Source organism: Nomia melanderi, chromosome 7 (genome assembly GCF_051020985.1).
Source record: "Nomia melanderi isolate GNS246 chromosome 7, iyNomMela1, whole genome shotgun sequence".
NCBI lineage: Eukaryota > Metazoa > Arthropoda > Insecta > Hymenoptera > Halictidae > Nomia > Nomia melanderi.
The window spans coordinates 8,034,058-8,053,255 of NC_135005.1; the positions used below are offsets into that span (position 1 = coordinate 8,034,058).

General features: G+C 34.6%; 1 protein-coding gene and 1 long non-coding RNA gene across 5 annotated transcripts in view; one reads left to right on the forward strand and one right to left on the reverse strand.

Moving 5' to 3' along the window:
• LOC116424351 (protein couch potato) overlaps positions 1 to 19,198 on the forward strand; it is a 183,094-nt gene that overhangs the window by 15,185 nt on the left and 148,711 nt on the right. The window lies entirely within an intron of this gene.
• On the reverse strand, positions 6,599 to 7,971 carry LOC143174731 (uncharacterized). Its single transcript, XR_012998993.1, has 3 exons — positions 7,636 to 7,971; positions 7,352 to 7,508; positions 6,599 to 6,921 (listed from the first exon to the last, which is right to left on the reverse strand). It is a non-coding gene; the product is annotated as an uncharacterized LOC143174731 (long non-coding RNA).

Genomic DNA, 19,198 nt, shown 5'->3' on the forward strand with positions numbered 1-19,198 from the left:
TTTCTGTTTATAGAAAAAAACGCGCCCAGAGGCAATTGATTTAACTAAATTAAGTTTGTCACGAATTGTACTCATTTTTTTTATTAAATTCTAACCCACGTGAATTTGTAAGTAATTGTTCTAATTTTTTAGTAAATTCTAACTCACTTAAAGTCAAGAATTGTACTAATCTTTATTAAATCCTAACTCACTTGAATCTGTCATATATAGCATAACCGTACATCAATCGTAGACAAATTTGGAACACAGACTTATTCAGGATTACGAAAGTCACCACTAGATCCTAATAGTTTAAGGGCGTTGATCCTATTATAATACGTTCTATGAGGTCCCTCGTGACGCTTCTATTAGTCACGGTGTCGCAGAACACAATACCGACGACCCTAAACTCATACATCCGATACAGACGTCTGCGGTTCGCTACAGGGGTTCGAATGCTGAACAAGTGCAGTGCAATAGAATGAAACCCGTAGGACAGAATGAGTGCGACTAAAGACTTATGGGACATAAAAGGGCTGATTTTCGACCCGTACAATACGAATCGGATGATCGTGCGTTTGCAGGGCGCAAAGGGGATGATCTTTAACGCATTGACCGTCGAGTCACCAGTCATCAAAATCCCGTACAGTCAAAACAATTTGTCTAACCCTTTAGGAATGTTTTTATATTTTTCGTATAAACAAACAAACAAGTAAATACGCCTAGAATAATAAAATAAAAATTAAAAATAGCTATCGTTGAGTATAATTAAGAACGATTGTTATTATAAGAATTGTCTGATTATATTTCATACGAGCTACGCTTTTGTAGTGGATACATGAAATTGCCTTTCACCCTAAATTTAACGGTTAGTGTCAAAGGAAAAAAATGATTTTAAACAACAGCAGTTAAGTACTTATGACTCAGTATAATAAACGGTCAACTAAATTACAAAATTCATTTCTTATTATTTCTAAGTTTTCTATCTTTCAATATTTACTAGACGATCTTTTAAGGACGATATTTCTAGTTTCTCTTAATTCTTTCAATTCTTTCGAATCGTTCTCAATATTTCTAATAATACTTCTTGTTCCTTTCTACCAACATTTTTCGTCGAATGTAAACTTTAGTTTCCATAGATTCTATTTTATACCATCACCAGAAAGGTATTATTTATCGTTGGCAGCGAACGCGAGAATTCCACCGGGCAACTTTCAAGAGTCATAAATTTTAGAGGAAGAAATCGATGTACTGCCATACAGTTGTGACAATGGGAGAATAGTTTGGTATAGTACCGCTACACTGAATCACCAATTATTTAGTGGCACTGGTATTTTTACTGTTTCGAACGTAGTAGTTGAAAAGTACACTGTTTCGAAGGTTTAGTTAGGTTGTGGAAGTTAAATTTGATGAGTTGTTCCGTACTTCGGTGCATAGTAGCTCGACGAGGTTATCAGGAAAGTCATTAAAATATTATATTGTATGTATGTGTGGATCGGGAATAATATACGGGAATATATAAGACTCTAATAAACAACTATATTTATTAATAGTAAAACAAGTAACCTTTAAATATAAGGAACCAGATAATAGCCACACACGACTAAAACGGAAGACCTCAAACAATACTAACAGAGCTAAGAATTGAACACACTCTCTCATTCCTACTTTATTAAAAACAAAAACAAACCAATGTGTAACCGATGCAACACAGTGAACTCAATAGAACTCATCATCATTAAACACCGAAGGGAAAGAAGGAAATATCAAATAAAAGGAGCCCCTAAAGGAGTAACGCGAATAGGTCAATGATACTTTAATATTTTGAAATTTCTAAACGAAATCAAAATAGTACATTTAATTGAATCAGTAAGAAAAAGATACGAATGATAATAGATAATAAACAATAATTAAAAAAAGATAACAATAACATTGGCGTTACTTCACGCATGCTCGCTTTGGCTAACACTCATTCTCGCATTCATGGTTCTTAAAAATATCCTAAGCTATGCTAAAAATCCTAGACACTACAACATCTCGTATAATAAAATTCGTTATAAAAGTTGCGAATCATGTTGAAGTAAACGCCGCGAGTCTACTGTATTTTTAAGAAACAAGAATACCGTTCGCGTATCATGATTTACTATTGCGCGTGGAAAGTCGCTGACTCAGCGCTGGAAAATTAGATATTACAGCGTTTCTTTGCGATCCGTAAAGACTCGATGTCTACGATTGCACAACGTAACGACGTACACCGTTGCTCGAAAACGTCGGTCGCTTCTTCGAAGAATAAACATTCCAAATAGAAATACAAACAGATGTTTAACCATGAAATTCGAATTTAATCTATTTTTCTTTCAATGTCGTTTTTCTTCTTCGATTTTTCTTCGCGTTACTTTTATTTTATTGCTTGAGAATAATCCTCGAAGAAGTAACGAATATTTATTGTTTTCGTGGTAACAGAATAATATTACACTTCACGCAATTGAAAGAATCGATTCGAATCACGCGTCGAAGAAAAAGTCCACAAGTTTCTTTGTCTTTCCGCGAATAACATTTTACATATATAGTAGAAGTTGCTGTATCTAAAAATGTTGTGTGTATTGATTAAGAAACATTCCATATATTAATTTAAAAATATTGTATCTATTCTTCCTATAAATAACGTGGTCTTTTATGCTTCTTTTATTTTTAAAAATTGAGATAACCTTTTTTTTATCTAAAATATACTCTTCTTCATTGTCCATAGATTAACCTATACACTACGACTGGATAGAAAAAGTGTTGATTGTCTGAATTATTAGGTATACCGGGAAGTTGTGCCCGATAGTGCAATCCCAAGTGTCCAAAGATGAGTGATTCTATAGAAATGGAATCCACAAATTACCATCACGCTGGGAAGAGGTCATTAACAACGATGAAAATTATTGATTTGACGCAACAATTTTGACGTTAGAGCAAGTAAATATATCACTGCATTCATTTTTCTCTTCAAAATCATATTTTGATGGAATAAATAAGCTTCTAGAAGGATGGAAGAGCGTAGTAGCAACCAATGGAAATTATATGATAAGAAACCCTTCTTTTTATCTCTTATAAAGAAACGTCAAAACTTTTGCATCGAACCAATGTAAGTTAATTCAAATATTTTCAATTTCTTTCAACGGTATACTGAATTTCTATTTATTTTCATAAATATATTTTATTTTTTGTTAGGTATCAATAATATTTATGACGCAATAGTTCTTTTTAAAAAAAGTGGGCCATTTCTGTTTGACTTACCCTATCGTTCAATAAATATTAATAAATGTATTATTTCCTTTTAATTCAGAAACGGACAGAACTTTCCGGTAGACTTTACCAATTAATATTATATATATACGTATATATATAGACCTGCGACGTTGTGCGAGCCACGTTCTCTCTTTTAAGCTTTCCTCTTTTATTGCCCTTTGCTCACACTCATTCTCCCATTCATGCTTCTTAAACTAAAACTACTGAGCAGTTAAATTGAGTCTTTGAAATTTCTCTATAGAAACTCAAAGAATGAGATTTCTGCTGAGACTTTAATTGATTTACAATTCAGTTTTCGAGCGCTGAATCAATTTCTTCAATAATTCCTCAGAGAAACGTTTGTTACCTTTTTAATAATTGTAAAAAGAAGACATTAGGAATGGATCATTTTGACCCGTCTGCTAGTTTTAGTGTTAAAAGTAGTCCAAGCTAAAAATTGTAGATACTACATATACTTCAGTAACATTGCAAACAAAACCATGGAATATGTAGTACATAAACGGTAATCGCTTTTTGCCCCGTCTTCGCTCGCAAACAACGATCAGCCGCCGAAATTCGGATCAGTCGGCGTTAATGCGTTTGAATTAATCAAGATCCAATCGCGCTCTCGATGCGGCGCTGATTACGCCGCGTTTTCATGGTACAAAGGGAACGGGTCGGTTATCGACGAAGCGATACACGTTTAAATACACGCACACGTGTAAGTTTCCGCCGACGGTTTCGCATTGCCAGGATTCTTCGCAGGCTTGTGAATTCTCTACGCTTCGTGGGAATCGGAGAAAACCACCCCATGATTTCACGCTGATTAACCTTCCGCAGGCGAGCGCGGCTCAACTTTGACCTATGTTATAATCGTGTCACGTATTATTATGCGCGTCGCATAAACATACGCGTACGTTTGGAAATTAACACTGGAACAATTGATTATTTAACATGATTAATGCGTAATCCGTTATTACTTATTTTGTGTGTCATGTTACATGTTATATATCATATATTATTTATTATTTGTTATATACATATTTTTACCAAGAGATGATTTAGTGAAATCCATGAAATTACTTAACATACTCTGATAAATTATTTACCTCTAATTTATTTCACTGTAATAAACACCTATACTACTAAATTAACTTTATAATCGTCATGGGAAAAATCGAGAAGTCAGTGAAGGAAAAATGATCAAAGGATAGAGTTTAGAATTCAGGAAATAATGTTAAATTAAAATTTTAAAAGGTGCTGAAACTATTTATTCTTCAAATCATTTCGGATATTTAACGATTTTAATATATCAATAATTGCGAAATGAGTGGATTGAAACCTATCATTTCGTCGGTTGCAGTTGTTGTACTGTGAAATTTTTAAGATTCTTTGGATGTCAATTTCCTTTTTTGAAATGCAAATGTATTTTTGATGTACGGACATATCGGCAGCGAAGTATTTTTGAGAAGACTGTTAATTTTTAGTGGTCTAGAAGTGTTTCACTAGAAATGCTGAGCATTTTCTGACAAGATATAAATGACACCTATTAAAACTGTCTTAACGAGAAGTCAAACATAAATTATGAAACAAAGTTATTTCATTTCAGTATTTCACACGTTGATGTATTATACAAAGATTAATATATGAAATATTGAATTTTATAATTTTGTATGTGTTGAATCGAGTGACCATTCAAATGCAGAATTATAACTCCTATAACTATTTTTTATTTGTTAAGCGTATTTGAGGAATTTTGAAGATCCTTCTCCTATCTTCGAATGAAAATATCTTATTGAAATATTTTGTATAGATATTTAATATTTAAAATATTTGTCCACGTTAAAATATTTCGAAAACGACGCTTTAACGAATGAATTTTTATTTCCCCAGTAAGTTTTGGTAATCGAGCATTTGTACAAAATGTGTGACTCGAATAAGTGGATCGAATCAATTAAAATTTGTGCATCGTTCGATGAAATAACCACTAACGAATCGATGAAATCTTCAGATTGAACTGAATTAAAAAGCTGACTCTGTTTATATCGCTTTCAATTCTGTTAGAATTCCGTTTGGTTTATATAATACAGAAATTATTCGAATTATTTGCCAACGGATGCGTCCGTATCAGATCGCGTTTTGTATTTGCTTTGATCAGAAAAAATGCTGTATATGTTTTATCGATATTCTCATGAATGCATTGTGAGAAACGAAACGATTTGAAATCGTACATTAATGAATGCTCCGAGTTGTATTTAGCTCGTGCGAGAGTTCATCGTTGTTTTACTTCATTCATACGCAATGCGCACCGTTGATTTTCCTTCGTAGATGGAACACGAAGATAAAACGTGTGAACTATGATGAAAATTCTTACTTTCTACTGTTATTAGACAAAGTCCGAATTCAGCTACAAGAGAATGGTGGAAATGTGGGCTACCTTTTCTAATCAGTTCCGTTATCTACAATGAAACGCGTTAACCCTACTACCCACTGCTTCGATTGATTTCATCGAAAAAGAAAATTTTTGTTCCCAATTATATTCTCCGTTAAAAGGAGTTTGAAAATTAATTAAATTAAATTAAGAATCAATTCAAACTCTAATCGACAATCATATTTTGCTTATAATTCGGGAAACTTCATTTGAAAGTCTTGAAACTTATTCAAAATATTCTGAAGATTTTTGTTCATGGAAAAGTGTTATCCTTTTAATTTAAGTTGAAATAGTTTTAAATGGTGTCTTTCTTTGATGCAATGTACAAATACTAACATTTTTATTATTTTTTTGTCTCAAATTACCACTTTTTTCACCATTTCCAAATTTAAATAAAAAAAATTTTTCATATTTATCCGAAAATTCGGACGTACCTCGTGATTTTGGATAGATTCAAGATTACGAAATTCGAAAATTTAAGACATTCTGAAGCGTTTTTGCATTGGGGGATCCCACCTAGAGGTGTTCTAAACACATGTGAACTTCAGAATTTTCTTTATTAATGACTATTAAGTAAAGTGTTCTGATTTCTTCAAAGAAAAATCTAAAAATGATTGTAGGTGAATGTCAAAATTTTCAAACAAAATTTACTGGATTACAGGTAGATTACAGATATATGGTTTTACTTTTCAAATACATATTTATTCTACAATAATAGTATACATAGATAAATAATGTAATGATACAGAAACAAAAAATTATTTTTCTATCAAATGCCTAGTGTTTGACGATTTCGACACACTGTGCGGCGTACGCGTCCAACGTAACCGTGGGCCTTGTAAGTACAAGCGAGAAAGAGAAAGGGTCCGTGGAATTAATGAGCGGGTTTTCTTTATGCACGCACCCGCACACATCAATGAAAGTTAACGCATTACGCGATACCACGATGAACCTGCCTGCTAAAAGGATAATGCCGTTATACACACACGTGTCCGATAGCTATTTGCCCAGTGAATTCGAAATATCTTTGTCGATTTTTTCACGGGCCGGTGAAATTTTCACAGGGTTCCGCACCCGCCGCAGAAACATGCGCACTTGCGCATAAATCCCGATGATTATCGTTGCCGCTCGAATGTGGCGGTCTACTTCGTCGCCCGACGACCGACGACGGTGCGAGTCGCAATCTTCGATTGAAGAGTATTCATAGAAAAGATGGTGAACGCCAAGCTTCAAATTTTCTAGAAAAGAAAACTATTTATAGAAAAGATAGTGCATGTTAAATTTCAAGTTTTTTAGAAGGACAAGAGTATTCATAGAAAAGTTAGCGAGTACTAAACTTCAAAGTTTTCAGAAGGAAAAGGAAAGTTACGTAAGGTTACGTTGAATGTATTGTATCGTTATGTCACACTGACCTGTTATTTTTCATTGTCTACGATGTTATTGGATGACTACTTGCAAAAGAGGAAAATTGCAGTAATAAGAGAATAAAATTTTCCAATTTTAGAACTTAGAATGTTTACTAAAAGATCTTTTCAATTTATTGTTTAATGTAACGTTTAATCCTAGAATTACCGAGTAATTAGAGTGATTTATTTAGAATTTCTTCTGAAAACTGAAAGAGTACGTTTCGTAGGATTTGGGAGAAAATTTTCCAATTTTGCCACTTACTGTTCTCTAGACAAAGTCTTCAATTCTTCCTTTTACTATCGTGAACCCCCATGCAAACTATGCAGGTGTTTTCTCAATCCTTTATGGTCGAAACATTTCGACGATGAGTCATCCAGAGCGATTATGCTACTGTCTTGCAGTACTACCGAATGGTTTTCTGAAAATTGAAGGTTTGTTCGTTGAAGAGAAGAAAATTAAACGTTCTAGGGTCTCGAAGTATACGTTCAGTATTGTACTTGTGTCCAAACTGTAAAAAATTTGATAAAGGTTTTAAAATTACATACTAAATTTAAGTGTGCAGAGTTTCATTAAAGTTATGGTATTTTTCTGTTCTGCTCCGTCAAAGATTTTGTTTAATTAATAGGGATGACCAAAATCCTTAAATCTGAAAAATCGATTAACCAGGCAATACAGGAATTGATATAAAGTTAAATGAACAAAAAACAACGCAGAATTTTAAATCAAATTTTAAAACAGGTAACTCGATCGGTCGTGGTAGGTTTAGTGTTAACACTGCCTCGTAACATCTATCAAGCGAATAGCAACATTTTTGCAATTGGAACACCGCGCGTGCGTCCGTTCAACTTTACGCTTGTCGCAACTGTACGCTTTTCGCCGGAAAATTGTTCCAGCTGGAAAGCTGGCGTAGTATAGGCCGGCGTGCATTATAAAGGCACGCGAATGCATCTTCGAACGCCGGTGATAAAGTAGCCGCGCGCGCGCAATGCGTTCTCGGAAGAGTACTTACCTAGCGTGAGCATTTTCGTGTAAGAAAAAATTGCTCTGGATTATCTACTATATTCATTAACATCATTTCTATAAAAAATATTATTTACTCATATTATTTACTTAATATTAATAATTCGACTTTTCTGTAATTTTCTTTATTAAAATGAGAAACGAATATAAGGGAGGATGGGCAAAATAGAAATGTTGTTCTAGAATACTATATTTATTAATGTCGTATCCAATATCAAAACATGTTTATTGAAACATATTACAATAAATGTGCGAAACTTAATAAAAAAAGTACAGAGAAATAATTTTATAAATAATGATAGTCTTTCTCCGTACTTACAGTCAGCAACGAAAGTATCCGAACACCATAGTTAAAAATAAATTATTATTAAAAAAATCCTACACCGTATATCGTTATTTATTGAAACAAGTAATAAAATTGACAAAATATTCGGCAATATGTAAACAAATTATGGAACATGTATCGTGTTCAAGCATGCATAACGTTCGAATACTTTTGTTGCTAATTCCGCATGGGACAAGATGCAGCACATTCGTTTATTGTCCCTGTTTTTCTTTAATGAAAATATAAAAGCATAAAGTAAGCAATAGTTCCCTCTTGTTCCATGTAGCCATTTTGCTCTGTCTTCCCCTACAAGGAGACGCTTGTTCTACGGAACTCGATATCTCGCAGGAAGAGTTCGTTGCTCGGCTTCTTTTTCGGCGCGATGATCCGTCGGCGATAAACCGGGATTGCGGGTGAAGTTTCGTGCCGGCGATAAAATTCGCCCGAGAGTGTTTTGGCTTAACACGTTTCACTACCAGCATCACATATTTTTGACACAGATACGGTACTTTATACGAAGAGAAACCCATTAAACCCTTGCCCTATGATTCCTTCCACAACTGCGCTGTTTGGAACCATTTAATTGTTAATTTGATCTATATTGAATTTTATAAACACTATTTGCTAAATGGTTGGGTCGATTTTGATTGATACAGTTATGTAAATATACATTCTAGTTGTCTATTTTTAAACCTTTAATTTCGAAGATTTAAATGAACGCATATCAATTTATCTAAGAACGATAGGACAAATTGTACAGTAAGTGTCCGTAAATCGAGTGTTATGCACTTTCTATGTCTAGATTTACTCTTGACCATACAAATTGCTAGCAAGAAGAATAATGTCTCATTTGAACTCAAAAGAATTGAATAATAATTACATTTGTTAGACAATGTTAGAAACCTTCGCCACATGTTTGACACGATATTGTAAGGGACTAATACCTAATTCATTAGAAATAACAGAGAGTTCCAAGTTTTTCCTACATATACATTTATTTCGAAGCTGAAGAATTGATAACAGCAAAGTAACATTGAATTTTAACTTGAAGCAGTAGAATGAAATGTACTTTTGGTAACAAGGCCAATATATAGATTTTTAGTGAAAGCTACAACTTAAACATGCTCAAAAGTTAATATTATTACTTTTATAGCGTTATTTGAAGTAATACCTTTTTTTTTAATTTGTTGATTTCGTAATTATATAGATTTGTAATGATTACATTCAAACGTATGTCACTTTAAATATTTCAAATTCAAAAAACAATAAAATATTGTGTCAATGCAAAACAATTCTTTCAGGATTGAAAGAAAAAAGTTTTTAATTTTATTTAAATGAAACATCGTCGATATAAGAATTTTTATGGAGGGAAACGTTGATAACGACCGGTTGGTTAGCAGCGAAGATTCTCGTCCGGGGATCACACGAGTTCGCGCAGGGAGCACGCGCGGTGGTTTTCGCGTAATCGTCGTCATTACGTAAGACAGTTTTATTGTAGTTTTACGCTCGTGAACGCGGTTTTCACACGCGTGCACGGTTTCGAAATAAGAAAACGACGGTTTAATGCCGGCCCGATGACGCGGATATTTTTTTTCTAATTTAATTACGCTGCCGGTGTAACACGATCATTTTTCCACGAACCGCGGGATGCTTGTGCCGGAAGCACTCCTGCGCGATACGAATATCTGACATCCAGATTTCAATAATCAGAAATTAGGGGTTTGTATTTATTTGTAAATTGATCTTTCGTGAGTTAGGGAATAAAAATGAAAATGATTTATTTTATAAATTAAGCTAAATTTTAATAAAGTCTAATTATCTTAATATTCTGTTTCTTTCTTTGTTGCAGGTGAGTTTGATGTCCTATGATCTACTTTATCGCATCAGACATGGTTAAGTAATCATATTGTCATACCCTGTTAATAGTTAAGGATTGTATGAGCCATAACTGTCAATAGTTTAGTCTATCACTTTTAACTTTATTAGTAAACTTCAGTTTTTTCAGTTAAAAAATTACATTTTCGGTGGATTCTTGTTTGTCAAAAAATATGCATGACATATCTAGACTATTTCCCTCGTTAAAACTTTTTAATTACACGTTATATATAATGTGAGCCACTATATGATCAGCGAGGTGTTATCTATTAAAACGTGACCAAACATAGAATCAAATAATTTCAAATACCATCAACAGTATGCTATCAAGATAACTTTATTCCATATTTATAAGATAACTTCATCGAAACTTCGATTATTCTTAAAAAAACATTTCGCCAAAATCTCAAAAATTACGTTCAAAGGATGTTTGATTAAAACTCCGAGAAGTATTCTCGAAAATATACTATATTAAAACATCCAGGATTGTTCCTAAAAAAAAAAACATTTTATCAGAACTATTGATGCGGTACATTCGTCCCGTGATATGCTTCACAATCCAATATATAATCCAAATAACAGTTGAAATTAATTCTCCCGTTTGTCGTATCCGGCAACTCGATACTGCAACAATTCCATTTGGCAACTACAGTAATTACTCGCGCCATAATGAAGCGGACACGAACGAAATTCCGCGGTAGTTACCGGTATCGATGGCCCGCGTCCGCCTGTACTTCTCCAAATTGATTAAAGTGACTGGCGTGGACCCGCGAGCGCGCAAACACACCGTCGGGACCATTTCGGTAATTGTCAATATTTAAAAGCCGAATAGGTCTGCGGTTTCGTTACGCGATATCGGAAATAATCATCGATCCCGGCTCAAGTTTGGAAGAATAAAGCCTAAAAACCGATATACAAAGACGTGGGACTTTATGAATAACGAAACTCCGCTATTGAAAATTTGGCACTTTAGTATCAGACCACCTTGTTTTTGACTAACAAGGAAAGATATCGAACCCGGAGATTCAAAAAATTATGAAACTTTGTATGCAGGTAGAGTAAGTCAAGCTTAATACATTCCAATTCTTTTTCATATAGAAATTCACTTTGAATGGGTGAAACCACCTCTTGAAGAAAATGTAAATTTTTCTTTCCTGTGGATTATCTTGAGAACGGTAAGAGATAGCGACAAAAGTTTAAACGAAAATTACATTATTCTTTCGTGGCCACAAAATTGTAAAATAAAATTCAAAATTTGGAAAATTTTATGATGAATTCGAAGGAATTTATCTATTCTTGTTTACTTTTGACAAAAGTAGCTGCAAATGAAATCGTAAGGCAAAGGCTTAACATGGTGAATCTTTTAAACTTAAAAGATTCGAGGATACCTTCTGATTAGACGACTAGAACATGACAACGTGCCACACTGTTTACATTGTAATTTATATCAAATACCTTATTATTCCATCAAATAATTTATACCAATTTGTACACACTTTACAAAAAATTGGTTAGTGACAGAAGTTCTTTGTGTAACTTCTCAGAGAAGCTGTTCTTGCCTTTTCAATAAGTGAAAATAGGAATCAGAAATCGGTGATTCTGACTCATCAGGTAGTTACAGCATTAAACTTTCCATGAGTTGCAAAACCTAATTGTTCATCTGTTCTTGTCTAGTTTTGACAAAAGTAGTTCTAAAGAAGGTCGTAAGACAAAGGCTCAGTACGGGAAAACTTTTAAACTTTCTTTAAAAGTACGAGGAGACCTGACTAACGGAATAGAACGGGACAACGTGCCACAGGAAACCCAAGTCCCTGCTTTTACTTCCGAAACCGTACCCGAGACCCACGATCGGGATACGGTCGATGGTAATTTCAATATGGAGCGTAGGTTTTTCTGTCGGTGCTCCACTTCGTGTCCCAGTTTCTCGGCTGAGGGGCCCAGAATATCGGGTTCTACTTTTGAAGCTTTCATGGATGGACCGGTTCAACGACAGTCATCGAAATGACGATTGCCTCGAGTATTATGAAACGTTATAATAATATTTTTCTACACATATATTTAAAATATTTCATAAGTAAATAAGACTGCTAAATTTCTCAATTAATCTCCAGCGCAAGTGATTAAGTAAGTTGTAATTAAATTGTAACTGTAATTCCTCAGTTTCATTAAACTGAATAATGCCAAGAAACGCGTATATAAGTAGCATACACTTACAATTGTCACCATGGCACGCGTGAAGTTGAAAAGATAGAAAAACATATATCCTAATGTTTTCAACGATAGACCATTTATTTTTTCGCTTCAGTTTATCATTCGAATATGTTACAAGTGCATTTGACCTGCATCCGACGATTAACACTTCATTATTCGATTATATTGCGCGCACAATAAGAGATTTTTCAAACTAAATTCCACACTTAATGGGTTAACACTTAAGCACCCGGCAATTTTGGGTATGAATACGCAAGGTTAACCGTTTACTAACAAGATCAGACTTCAACTAAGAAACATCATGACATTAAGTGTTTGATTTTATAATTGCTAAGTGGTAACAATACTACAAATACAATATACTATTAATTTATGTGCAGCTCATAACAATCAGTCTTCCTCCAATAACAGATTCTTCTAACTAAATTCCACACTTAACGGGTTAAAGGGTGGAATTTTCCATTGGTCACGAAACCTAATTGTTCGTCTCTATTTGGATCGCGGGCAAAATAAGCTAAAAGCCACTGGCAGCGTAAATCGTAGTGTCAATTACCCCGGCGGCCACTAGCGGGCAGCAACCCGTTTCAATTTTCCTCATGCCGCGCGGATCGGCCGAAAAAGGACGCGCGCAGGATCGCGTTTCGCGCGTCACGAAATTCTATTCGCGCGTTATTGATCCGCTTTTCTCGGATGCGGCGAATCGTCGTTGTCGGTAAGCGACTTTTGCGCTTTTGTCGTTTCCCGGACGATCGTGCGGCGACTTCGAGAATCGATCGCGTTGTTGGTCACGGCGCGTGGTCCGCTTCGGAGAGGGAAATGGTGGAAAAGGGGGTTGAAGGGAGGGATAAAGAGAGAAAAATAGAGGGAGAGAGAGAGAGAGGATACCTTTGATTCAAGCTTCTCCGGCAAATCGATTTAACATGGTTCCTTATGCGCTGAAACGTACGAGCGAGCAAATCCAATTATCGGAAGGAAGAGCGGTCAAGAAAAGCGGATTATTCTTTGACGTGCAACGACTTCTACCCGTAAGCCAGGGCGCAATTGTAAATCTGGATCGCGCGCCGTTGTCTACTATTAGGTACCAGAGGAAGTCCGTGCGGTTTCTTAAATGGAAATTTAACCGTTCGCGGACGACAAGCTTTTTCAACTTGTGAAACTTATGAACAGCCTTTAGCCCTATCGCTGCCACAGTGGTCCCATGGAACCCGAGCTTCGAAATGACTTGGAAACAATTATAATTCATAAGACAGTTGACGTCGAATAAAAATGCTCAATACCGTATAGAACTAAGTGACGGAGTAACGTAAGAATTGTACTAGCAAACAATTAATAATTGTTCCTTTTTATCTTTGATATAAAGAAATAAATGATACGTAAAACGCTGATGTTTTTCGCCGTTCTCGGTGTAGGTCGCAATTGACCTTCTGCCGTATGCCACGCGCGGTACGTGTCAAAATCTGCCGGAGCTAAAGGGTTAATAAATAGAATTCGGAATCGATACGCGAAACGTGCGTCCCTCGAAGTTGATCCTTCGCGGTACTGTGGTCGGACAAATCAATTTTGCCGCGATGGATAAATTTTCTTCACGTTTCTTTTCATTGCGTTGTGTTAATTGATACTGTATTGTGACGATTTTATAATCGCTGCTGTCATACAATAAATAAATAAATAATATTACAATAAATAAAACACCACGATGATTTTCCACCTTGGACAAGAAAATCTGCGGTGCAGTATAAAAATATTACACATCTCGTCAATACTTGATTTCTCCGTCGAAGTTCTAGACGGCTTCGACCCAAGAAAATGTTTGTTTTTTTTAGTTCTTTGATTCTGGGTATTAATAGGAGGGTTGATAGTTACGTCTCGGAAAATCTTAAAATACTGTATGTTTCGTTTCAACGCATTAAATACTGCCGTGAATATAAATCAAAATTAATTGAGGGAGATGGGTTACCTGCTACGTGTATAAAATAAAGGTATAAAATAAAATAAATAATATCTGCATTCTGGTATAATTATTGTAAAATATAATCGATGTATTCCACTGTTTCAAAACAGTAAGATTGATAAAAATAACATAGCTGTGTTATATACAGTGCACATATAATCATAGGAAGCATTTTTCCGACGTTTGAAGCGAATATTTAGGTCAAGTAGTTGATCGCGCTCCTCAACTTCTACTCACATTTTACTTTATAACTCATAAACGAATAATTTTACCCCAAGGTTTAACAAACACCATTCGAAAGGACATGAAACGTACTATTTATGCAGCGTTTTTGGTTAAAATCAAGCGATACTTTTTTTGGGATTTGCAATTTCTCTGAATTTTTTCCACCTTAACAAACACGAGAAACGTGAAAAAATTGCGTGAGCAATAAATAAATTACATAAATTTATACACCGTCGAAAAGCTTGAATTTTTTATGATTTTTTGGCATCAGTCTCGGGTTGACATCGTGTCTTTATTAAAAGTTACAACACATATTGATTTCGTAAAATACATACTTTCACCCCTGCTCCTTGTAACCTTGAAGTCCAGGGGTACAAGTTTTTGAACAAAATCAATATTAGATCCAAAGGACTACCAATATGCAAAGCTCGAAGAAAATCGGTCTCGGGTATTTCTGGCCGATTTTGAATCAATGCGTTTATGATTACTACAAAGGTTAGGTATTCGCAAGTAAGAGATACTATTTAATTTCAGCTTGAAGGAAAGCAGAAATTTGTTTATAAGATTCAGAATTATATAAAATAGAGCGATTCTACTTACAGATTTGTGTTTGAAGTGAGAAAGACTGCTGGAATCACCTATGTAGTGGATGTTGTAGCTTAAAATTCATGATGGACAGTGTAATTAACGGGCTAGTCTTGATGGCATTAAAGGGCCTTAACCGCGTGACAATTTTACAAAATCGATTTCCCCTTACACGGTCACATAGTCTGACGTTTCAGAAATATTCTAAAAGAAGTGTAATACAGGGATGTGAAGAATTTACGGAGTTATAATATTTCGAACGGAATCATCCAGGCAGCTTAGTGGATCGAGCAAAACTTTAAACGCGTTTTTCTCGAAACTACTTTTCCTTTAATTAACTACAACTTTCATGTGTGAGTTCCTAGCAAGATTACGCATCTGCTAATAGAACTTTTTTTTTTAATCCGAGCCAGGGTTTCCTAATTACAACGAAAGAAACGAGATTTCGCCTTATGAGGAAATTTGTAAATCAATCTACCAAACATTCATAAAATGATTAGAAATTATATATGTTTCAATCCTTGAAGTATTCGCCATTGCTTTTGACGTTTCCCATTTTGTATACAAAAACGGTAATTTTCGAAATGGCGGGAAAACTTTTAAATTTAGAATATAAAAATTTCTAATTGATTGAATTAAAAGAGTAACGAATTCCTGCTTATTCGATATCATGAGTAATTAGTTGTCATGTTGTGTAGATCACACGTTGCTTATCTCTAGCTTTAATAAATTTCAATTTTCATTTTAAACGTAGAAAAAGACGTTGCACCAGCAGCTCCTTTACCTGCTACAGTGATCAATGAATTGAATTTACATTTTTCTGTAATTTTTATGATCTCTAACGTACTCTCTTCTTTTGGTTCAACAAGTAAAATAAATTTTGCAAAAATGAATTCCCCTGTAACTTTTTCAAAGTTCAGTGCATACCATTCTTCTGTTTCAAAAAGTAATAAAAAATAAGCTACCTTTGCTATAGTTAGCAATGAACGTTCTTACGTTCCCCTGTAACTTTTTCAATATGCAGTAAGTAAACATCCTTCTTTTACCTGGAAAAGTAAAATTTATTTTAAAAAATGAGCTACCTTTTTAACTGCTGCAATGAGTGATGAATTGCTTTTGTAACTGTACCCTGCCCTGCAACTTTTACAAAGTATAACACATAGTTATACCCTTTTCATAGACAGCCATTCAATTACGTGCAGGGGTTGAACAGACTCCGAAACTGTTATGTATATTTTACATATTTATTTTATTTCATTTCTATCATTCTTCATTTAGGTTCTGTATTCCAGTTCTACGTTTCTTTCGGAACTTAAAAATAACAGTTACAGAACCGATATACCTAATAATAGTTAAGACTCTATTTCGGTTCTCTATACATCTGTCCCTTCATTTACACGGCACTTAATTTACACAGGTCCGCCACATACACGATATTTTTGAAAAATATTGCTGAATAAAATTTACTTCTGTTTTCTGAAATATCATCATTATTTTTTTGGTAAGCTGTGTGAGATAAATATGTATTTCTAGAACTTATACCAGCTTTTCTTCCTAATATTCTTTTATATTAACAGACTATTTATTTATTTTTCATTCAAAAACCGAAACGATACCACAACTGCCTTCAACCGCTAATTTCCTTTTAATATTCTTTTATATTAGATTATTTTCTCGATTTTTCTTCAAGAACCGAATCGATATGACAACTGTTTCTACTCCCTAATTCCGTTCAGCACCCTCTCGTTGAACTTGCAAGTTCGCGCCCGGTAAACCTATTCTTGTGACACGGTTGAACCCGTCGCTAGCCCTCGCGGTTATCGGCTGCGTTGTGTATCATTTTCCCTCGAGCAGCAGCAGCAACGGCGGCGGCCGTTGCTGCGGGAAGCGTAAAAAGTTCGCCCGCCGAGAAAGTATTTTCTCCTGTTTGAGCAAAGAGGTCACGACGATTTGTTGCGGAACAATGAGGATCCGCCGCTCGGCGTCGGGAGGCCGGCGTTGCAGGCTTCGTTTAACCGATAAAAGAAAGAAGGTTAAACGCTTAACGCGGCAATTATCGATATCGGCGTTATTGCCGTGGATAAATCCTGACGCGGGGCTCCCGGATCCGAACTCTTTAAACCGTAACGTTTCGTCTTTGCCGATAAACACGGTCGCGAATAAACAGCTCGCTGGCTTTTCTCTCCAATCCGGAAACACGCGATTAGAATCCTTGGAAACTGTTTTCGATTCGGTAAAATTAGCGCTGCATCCGCTGATCAGGAAGTTGAGACCGTTCTGTAACACTCCTAGTGGTGGTCAAAGTGTTAATCAAGCTTTTTAAGAAATTCAGGGGTTTCGAATGAATTTTATAAATGGCAGCTAGAGCGATCGAATGTTTCTGTCCCGTTTTCAGCAGGCCGCTCCTATACCCGAAAGTGTTTGCTCGCGGAAATCATTGCGCAGGATGTGTTGCGTAATGAAATTGGAACAGGTTTACCGTTAAGGTTTTAGCGTACATTAAACATTAGCCGTTCGATAATTATTTTATATAATTGATTTAACTCCTAGCGGAATGGAGATCAAAAGAATTTGTACGACGCGAAGTACGGAGATTCCAAATGAATTATACCGCCATTTTATATCTATATTCGGGAATACACTTTTACGATTAAAATGATTGGATCCATTTTCTTCTAAATGAATTTCGTTTTAAAAAGAATTCATGGTAGTAGTGTTCTATGAACAATAATTACTTACCAAATTATTTATTGGATTTGGTATTTATATTAAATAATTAATATTTTGAAATTATTATTCATATAGATTAATTTATTAAATGATTATTTGTATACACTTGCAGTTGCAAAAATTCCTCAAGTGAAATGTAATGATTTTTAAACGGTTTATTGATATATTGAAAATTTACTTAAGGATCATTTTTAATGGAATAAAAGTTTTTATGTTATTCCGTTGTAACGTTAATAAGTTGGGTTAGATTCAGTGTTTTGTTTTATTTATTAATATAGCGTAAAACTAGGTCTAATCAGTTATATAACCTTCATAATTATTTTACGAGAGTTTCGCGTTTTAAAGGACTCGTTTTCAAACGAGTCGTGACTAAATGCTTGAAACTGGAACACGTTTATACCTGCTTTTTTATATTATAACCCAATACGAAGATAGAGACGTAGCATTTGGAGAACGACGGAAACTATACGTATAACCTATTGTTCCTTAATAAAATGCTCTCATTGAAATTTACGCGAATACACTAAAAGCACAGATAAAACTACTGTTACGATAGTTTCGAAAAAGCTATAGATGTTATCTAATGAAAGAAACACCGTTAAAGAAATTATGAAAGGCATGTCTGGTTGTAATGTCTAATATGACCGCTACTTTCTTTTGTGTTATGTAAAGATCAGGTAACCAGAAAATATAGTAAACTTTCGTTTGTTGTAATATCCCTGTTTTTCGGATCGGTTTCGCGGTGACGATTTTATATGCATTTAATCCTTCATCTTATAATTTATTTTTATGCTAACAGCGTTTATGACGTATAATGTATAATGTCTATTAATATAATTCATTGCTAATTATTTTTGAAGAAGTAAAGGAATTTTATGTTCATTACATAGGATATCTTAAATTTCAATGATAAGAATTCCCTAAAGAAGCTTTGTTATTATTCCAAATAAGGAGAACTATTTAAAAAAATAGTTAAAGAATCATTCGTTATTTAAAAAATTCCTCAAATACAATATTTCTTGCTTTGATGGTCTTTCAACGTAGATAGATTAACAGTTTTGTAGATATGAGCTTACAAAAGAAAACTACATAATTATACTTGCAAAGATAGTAGCAATCTACTTATCCCCTACACATTTTCACCTAAAGACCAAAGAAGTGTACAAAATTACTATCCCCTCAAAAT